Raw genomic sequence first — 8,159 nt, forward strand, 5'->3', positions numbered from 1 at the left:
CTTCATCTACTGTAGTTCAGAAACTTACATTTCATTCTATCATATGATGCACTCAAAGTACCAGACATACAAAGTCAATAATAACCCCTAATCCTTCACACATTTGACAAACATATTAAGCTGATGTAAAAACCACATCATCTAGGAGTAGGTGACTAGCCACACCCAACCAACTCTAGGCTAGGCAATGACTTCCTTCAAACCAATAGATAGGTGGTCTAAAAAAATGGCTCCACAAGCATGCATCGAAAAGGGAACCATCAGATCCTCAATGTATCAATAAATAATCAATGGATCAAGAGAATCAAAGATTTATTCTACAATTAGTATGACTAACAGGCAACCACTTTAAACCACATCTAGGCTTTGTGGCAACTAAAACACACAATAGGAGAGAGACATGTAAGCCATTCTGGCTATGAAAAGACTTCCCCAAAAATCCATATAAAGTACCAATATTCATTTCTTTCAGAACTGGTTTCTCAACATAAACAATCATTCTTTGCAATGATAGTTGGAGCTATCCACCAACCGCTCAACAACTTAAATTCAAATTGATGATTACCTTGTACCCCAAAACACGCAATTCACACCCCTCTTAGAAACATCCACAATCAAGCATATATAACAATATTATTGTAATAAAACTCAACCATGAAAAAACATGGTGAAAACAACATAGGCATACTTGTATATCACAAGCATAATAACAACTTCATTCTCACAAATGACCAGCGATATCTACCGCATTAATAAAACAATATCAAAATTTCAGAAATAAATTATATCAAGCATTAAGCCATAAACAACTTACCACATCACCGTAAAAGAATAGGGAGGGGTGAGGTTATTGTCATCTGCACTTCAAAGACACTAACATATATCAAAGATATTTAAACCCATACCCTTCCTATATGTGCGAGTGTGTCAAATTTATCTTCAAATTGCCAAGAATCTAAAGCCTATGCTTTGATACCAAATGTAACACCCCGGGGTCCACAAACACCCCAGAATGCTACTAAACTACACATCTAACATTCGTATATAAAATTTCGACAGCATCTCCTTTGAAAATTACATAAACGGAGAAGCAACAAAGTATAAATAGATATCATGATAAGAAAACATAATAGACATTAATAGTCTGCTAGCAATGGGAAGACAACCATAACGGCATGAGCTAAATTAACCAGTGCGCACAACTAGTTAGAAACAAACATCCTTTGACAAGAAGCTTCTAATTAAATCATGACTGCGCCTAAGCAGCGTTATTATAAGAGTGAAGGTGGATGTGCTGCTACTTCCCACTTCCCTTGATGAGCAACAAGCACCTGCATTGAGTAATGCAAGATTGAGATGAAACATCTCAGCAAGCAAATTATTTTGACGAGATATTTAAACCACAAATTGAATTCATCAACATTTTAAAAGAGTCACAATTAAAATCAGAAATACTTGTAGATATAGAACTCAGTAGTCCCACTATAACCAATACCATCTCATTTCCTCGAACAACCACAATAGGTTCTATAACACTTCCCTGCGTCAACAATACCTGCAAATATCACTTCAATGTATGCATAGGAATGCAATGTGTAGGTACTCTATCTTCATACCTCTGGGGTACAAAACCACATCATCTGCAAATATCACTTCAATGAATGCATATGAATGCAATGCATATGTCCTCTGCCTTCATACCTCTAAGGGTATGAAGCCGCATCGTACCCCTCCTCGGGCAACGTACGATGCTAAATTGTACCGGTACGGTCGGACCATAGGTCACGACAAAACTTCAGATGCAAATGAGTCATGCAATGTATATGGCATGCTACATTTATCAATAAACTTCACTTCCTTCAGATACAACACAAACCTCAAATAATACTTCATTTACCTTCAGATACAATACCAACCTCAAATAATACTTCATTTACCTTCAGGGGTGTGAATTAATCTCATGAGACATACTCGAATCATAATCATCATCAATATATGATTGAGCATCAGTATAATTCAAGCAAGTAAAGCATCACCATAGAGTCCAATTATGAAAGAATCCAATACTTCTGAATATTAGAGTGTAGGCAATAGAAATAACAGGTCAGAACGGAAGCAACCACCGCTACATTCACTTGCCTTCATCGAAGAAGAAGAAATGTACTGGACATGATCTGGAGTGTAGCCACCTTCTAGCGGGCATAAAACTTAGTACAAATATTTCACAAACATTTGCCATCAATCAACAAAACACTCCTACACTTGAAACCAATACCCAGTGGAAAGACTCCCACCCTGAACCACATGCCATACAGCAGCAACGCTGTTTGTTAATTTTGTATCTTTAAAATTAAAACAGCAGTGATATCAAACAAATACTCTAGGAGTATCTACACAAAATACTCTACAACTTCAGTATTCAATAGATAATTAAATTCTGCCATCTACAAGTTCTAAAACATCTGACAAGATAACTGACTGAATCTGTTTTAGACAGCAGTATGGTTAACTTTAAAATTCGATATCTCCAAAACTACTGAACCAAAAATTATGAAATTCTGCTGGAAGTAAGAACTTTTGTCCCTCTACAAAAGTCTCCATAGTTGGAAGAGCCAATTCGGCCATTTACTAGATGAAACCCACCAGTGAACAGACCCACTCATTTTTGTCAGGTAAACAGGAACAGCCACAGTAAAACAAACATAACTGGAGTTTCACAAATCGTATGAATGCACTCTTTAACAATCTGGAAAGCTTATGAAATTATCTACAACTTCTTTTACCAACTCACAGTTTAATTCTATTGATAAAATTGCCTAACGCTTAAGAGAACAGATTCTGCACAGAATTACGAGACTGAAAAACTGCTATAATCAAACTTCCATAACTTTCTGTTCTGATGTCCGATTGAGATGTTCTTCACAGCCACGGAAAGATCTACAAATTATCTACGACTCATATATAGACTTTTTATTTTTTTTGAGGCCACTAAGACCATGGAAAACTGGCATGAACAGAAACTGTCGAATCTGCCATTCTGCAGAAAACTAAATTCGAGATCAAAACCTAACCCCACATCAAATCCAACCTCTAATCCTTTAATTCCCATGATCCACAACCTCCAAAAGCATATAATTACAGGGAGGAACAAGGATCTCATCCATACCTAGGGTTTCACCAAGAAATTCTGCAAGAAGAGATGGGGAAGAACATCTCCTTGATCCTCTCTTCCCCTTCAATTCAACGTGCTCCTCCTCTTCTCGATCCTTGCTGCGCGGGGGAAGATCTAGAGGGAGGAGGAAGCCGTGGAGAGGGGCTGCCATGGGAGGAGAGGACGGCCAGCCCAAGGGGAAAGGAGGGAGGGGCGGCCAAGTGTGGGAGGGTGGGGGGAAAGGGGTGGCGGCCAAGTAGGGGCAAAAGGGGGAAAAGACCACCACTAGGGTTTTCTCTTCGGGAGAAAAGAAGCGACAACACAGATGACTCCGACTTAGCATCCAACGACCCACAACCCTTTTCCCACATCCAAGCACCGAAGATCAACCTTTGGCAACTTTTTTTTGGGATATTACACCTGGGTCGGGCGGAGCGGAGTTCGCCGTCTTCCGGGACTTAGCCCGTGTGCGAGCCCTGGGTCGGGCGGAGCAGAGTTCGTCGTCTTCCAGGACTTAGCCTGTGTCCGAGCCCTGGGTCGGGCGAAGCGGAGTTCGCCGTCTTCCGGGACTTAGCCCGAGTCCGAGCCCTAGGTCGGGCGAAGTGGAGCTTCCTATGGTGCCTTCGACCGGGCCTGACTGCCTGTCAGCCTCACTCTATTGAGTGGCACCGCAGTCGGAGCGGCGCAGGCAGCGCTGTCTTTCTGTCAGGCTGGTTAGTGGAGCGGCGAAGTGACGGCGGTCACTTCGGCTCTGGGGGGCGCGTGTCAGGATAAAGGAGTCAGGCCACCTTTGCATTAAATGCTCCTGCGACTTGGTCGGTCGGTGCGGCGATTTGGTCAGAGTTGCTTCTTAGCGAAGACAGGGCCTCGGGCGAGCCGGGAACACATTCACCGTTGGAGGGGGGCCTCGGGCGAGACGGAGATCCTCCGGGGTCGGCTGCCCTTGTCTGAGGCTAGGCTCGGGCGAGGCGTGATCGGGTCCCTCGTATGGACCGATCCCTGACTTAATCGCACCCATCAGGCCTTTGCAGCTTTATGCTGATGGGGGTTACCAGCTGAGAATTAGGAGCCTTGAGGGTACCCCTAATTATGGTCCCCGACAGTAGCCCCCGAGCCTCAAAGGGAGTGTTAGCACTCGCTTGGAGGCTTTCGTCGCACTTTTTTGCAAGGGGACCAGCCTTTCTCGGTTGCGTTTTGTTCCGGTGGGTGCGCGCGAGCGCACCCGCCGGGTGTAGCCCCCGAGGCCTCGGAGGAGTGGTTTCACTCCTCCGAGGTCTTAATGCCTCGCGTAATGCTTCGGCTGGTCTGGTCGTTCCCTCATGCGAGCTGGCCGTAGCCCGGGTGTACGGTCGGGTCCCAAGTTCTCGGGCTGGTATGTTGACGTTGTTAACGGTTCGGCCGGAGCCGGGTTTGCGAGAGCAGCCCCTGAGCCTCTGCACAGGGCGAGAGGGCGATCAGGGACAGACCCGGCTTTTTTACATACGCCCCTGCGTCGCCTTTCCGCAAGGAGGAGGGGGAAAGCGCCATGTTGCCCTCGATGGGCGCCGAACATGGTGTCTCCGGTGAGCTGCAAGCGGGTAATCCGAGTGGACGTCCGTGCCCCGTTCGTTAGGGGTCGGCTAGGGGCCCAGAGGCACGCCCAAAAGTACCTGCGGGTGATCTGCCGGACCCGGTCCCCTGGCGACAGGGTCCGAGGGCTCGATGCCTCCCTCTGATGGGATTCCGTTACAAGATCGTTCCCGCTGGTCTCGGAAATGTCCTAGGGTACCTCGGGAGCGCAGCCCGAGCCTTGGTTATGTATCGAACGTACCCATGGTCATCCCTCGCTCGGCGTCTGAGGCGGCTGTGAACCCTTCGGGGGCCAGCCTTCGAACCCCTGATCAGTAGTGGGCGCGGAGCCCGAGTAGCCCGAGGCGGCCGTGGAACCCTTCCGAGGGGCCGACCTTCGAACCTCTGACCAGTAGTGGGTGTAGGACCCACGCGATCTGAGGCGACTGTCGAACCCTTCCGAGGGGCCAGCCTTCGAACCTCTGATCAGTAGGGGGGCTCGGAGCCTAGTTCCTTCTCGGGGAAGGATCCTTTTCGGGGTATCCCCCTTTCCCGGTCCCTGTTGCAAGAGAGAGAAAGAGGAAAAAAGGAAAAGGATACGAAATCGAACGACGCGACGTACCTTTTTTGACGCGGTCATTATGGCGAAGGCGAAGCGTCGCCCGCTTCTCCTGCCAGAGGCGCCGCCTGTCCCGCCGCGGAGTTAATGCGACGGGGCGAGTGGTTGGCGGGGCGGCCGTTGCGCGTGCGCGAGCCGTTCGGGGAACGGCTGTTTCGCTTTGCATTTTTGAATCCCGCGTCCAGTCCGGGCGGAACGTTTGGACCGGTCTCGCCTTAGTCCTTATATACTCGGGAGAGGGTCTGGCGATGGTTCTTTGCTCCTCTTTCTGCCTCCCTATCAGGTTTTCGCAACCCGAGAGACTTAGCCAGAGAAGAGGAAACTGCCCTCCCTGTCCCTTGCGCCGCCACCCCTTCCACTCGGTGATGGCTGACCGGGTGACCATCATCTCGCCGCGCGACCCATGGCCTTTTTCCACGGTGACGGCGAGTGATCTGGAGGATCTTGTCGGCGAGGGTTTACTTCGCCCTCTCACCGATGAGCAGCGACCGGAATGGATTCCCCCCGTGGGCGGAGCCGCTCCGTCCCCACCGCCGGGGTACATCGTGAGCTTCATCTCCTTCCACGAGCAGGGATTTGGTGTGCCGGCGAGCCGATTAATGCGGGCAATCCTGCACCACTACGGGGTGGAGTTGCACAACCTCAGCCCCAACTCCATCTCGCAGGCCGCCATCTTCATAGCGGTGTGTGAGGGGTACTTGGGGATCGCCCCCCATTGGGATTTGTGGACCCATCTCTTTTTCGCGGAGCTTTTTGCTTCGCCGACAAGGGAGAGGAAGGTTCGCGCGGTGGTGCGGGCCGGCGGCTGCACCCTCCTGTTGAGGCAGTCGCGGGCGTCGCTGTATATTCCCGCAGTCCTTGCGTCCTCGAACAAGGGGTGGCAGCGCCGGTGGTTCTATCTCCGGAATGACGACGAGTTGCTCCCGCCGTTCTCCCAGCGAGTAGTCACCACCGCCGCCGATGCTTGGCGCCACGGGACCCCGCACGAAAGGCAGAAGAACCTTGAACCCCTTCTCAAGGCCTTGGAGGCGTTGCGAAAGGGGGGACTCACCGCTGCGGGAGTGATTGCTGCCATCCACCGCCGGAGGGTGCTTCCCTTGGCGGAGCGACGGCTGCCGCTTTGGGAGATGACACCAGAGGCTGACTTGGAGGGCTCACGGATGTCCTCTAATCCTCTTCCCTTCGACGTTCTCCACGGGCGGGTGTCCGTTGCGTTGGGGAAGCCAGACCCCGGCGCCTTCTCCTAGCCTTTGATGCGCCCTGACCAAGGGTGCGTGACCCTGGTGAGTGTCCCCTCCTTCTTTCTTCTTGCGTCGGGTTGCCTGTTTTTACGGTCGGGATTTCCATCCATCTTCAGGAGGTAGGGTGGCACAAGCCTTCCCTGCCATGGGTCCCGCAGGATGCGGCGGACCGAGCAGCGCGGCGGGTCGCCGCGGAGGAGAAGAAGAAGAAGAAGGACGCGGAGAAGGCCCGGGCCCGCGAGCGGAGGCGGGCTCGAGACGCTTTGGAAAAGCTTCGTCGCCGGCAGGAGAGGGAGGGGCTCCCGAGGGAGCCGTCGCCGGAAACGCCCGACGACGACGACGATGATGAAGATGATGACGAGGAAGACGACATGGGTGTCCGCCTTGGACTCAGCCCAGGCTTGGGGTCAGGCCAGGAGCCGTCAAGCCAGCCCCCGAGCAGGCTGATGCCGTCAGTCCCTGGAGTCGGGACGCCGGGGTCCCGACCCGAGGGGCGGGGGCAATCCGAGGGGGTACTTGACCCCTCGGCTGGAGGAGTTGAGGCGACCCCGGGGAGCCAGGCCGAGGCGTCTGCTCCCCGAGAGCCGCCGCCCACGCGGGCAGCGCAGGGGAGCGACCCTCAGGTCGCCGTGGCGGTGCCTGGGCAGTCCGCCCCCCGGGCGTTCAGGGCGCCCAAAGCAAGGGTGGTGCCGAAGCTGCCGGCGAAGCGGACCTCGGTGGTGGCTCCAGGGGTCGAGATCCGAGAGACCTCCCCCCAGGCTCGGTTGGTCATGGCCCGGAGCGGGTAAGTATCTTGGAATGTCTTCGTCCTGGCTCTTCATTCGCATGTCCCGGTCGTGATTTTTCTTTTTTCTCTCAGCAAGCGAAGCCATGGCCTGACTGACCTGGCACCCCGGAAGGCCCTTAAGACGGCGCCAGCTTGCGTGGCCAGCGCCGCACCGGGCCTTGCCGTTCAGCTGACCTTCTCGCAAGGTGCTCCATAGCAGGGGGCTCAGGCGGCACCAGCCGCCGTGGAGCGGGTTCCTGAGGCTGGCTCTTCTGCTGAGGCGGTCATTGTGATAGGGGAGGCGGCTGACGCGGACATGGCCCCGGGCCCACCGGACGTGCCGGCGATGTCGGCACCTATCGCTACTGAAGTCGCCGCCGTCCCGGTCGGGGAGCGACCGGTTGCTGCCGACGTCGAGATGGCAGAGGCGTCGGCGCTCGGTGCCTCGGAAGAGGGGGGCGTGGAGACGCGATCCGTCCCGCCGGGCGGCAGTCTCGTCGCTGTGCGGCGGAGCTCCGAGGGCCGGCGCCAGTTGCTCCGGTTCCGGACCCGTGAGGCCTCGGATCCCGACTTCGTTCTTGACGATGAACGGGAGGACCAGTCCTGGGACGAGCTCCGCGAGTGTGCCGAAGCAACGGTGGGGTCGCTCCGGTCGTCGCTAGAGGTTTTCTACAGGGACATCCCCAAAATCCTCCAGGTAACGGTTTCAGGCATACCTTTTCTCTTTTGTGACCAAGGCGTCCTTCGTGACGCCCCGCTTCCTTCCCTCAGGATCTGACGGATCAGAGCGCCGCCAAGTCGTCGTTCATCCGGCGCGAGGTCGACGTCTGGGGC

The sequence above is a fragment of the Zea mays genome, chromosome 4 (assembly GCF_902167145.1).
Source record: "Zea mays cultivar B73 chromosome 4, Zm-B73-REFERENCE-NAM-5.0, whole genome shotgun sequence".
Classification (NCBI taxonomy): Eukaryota; Viridiplantae; Streptophyta; class Magnoliopsida; order Poales; family Poaceae; genus Zea; species Zea mays.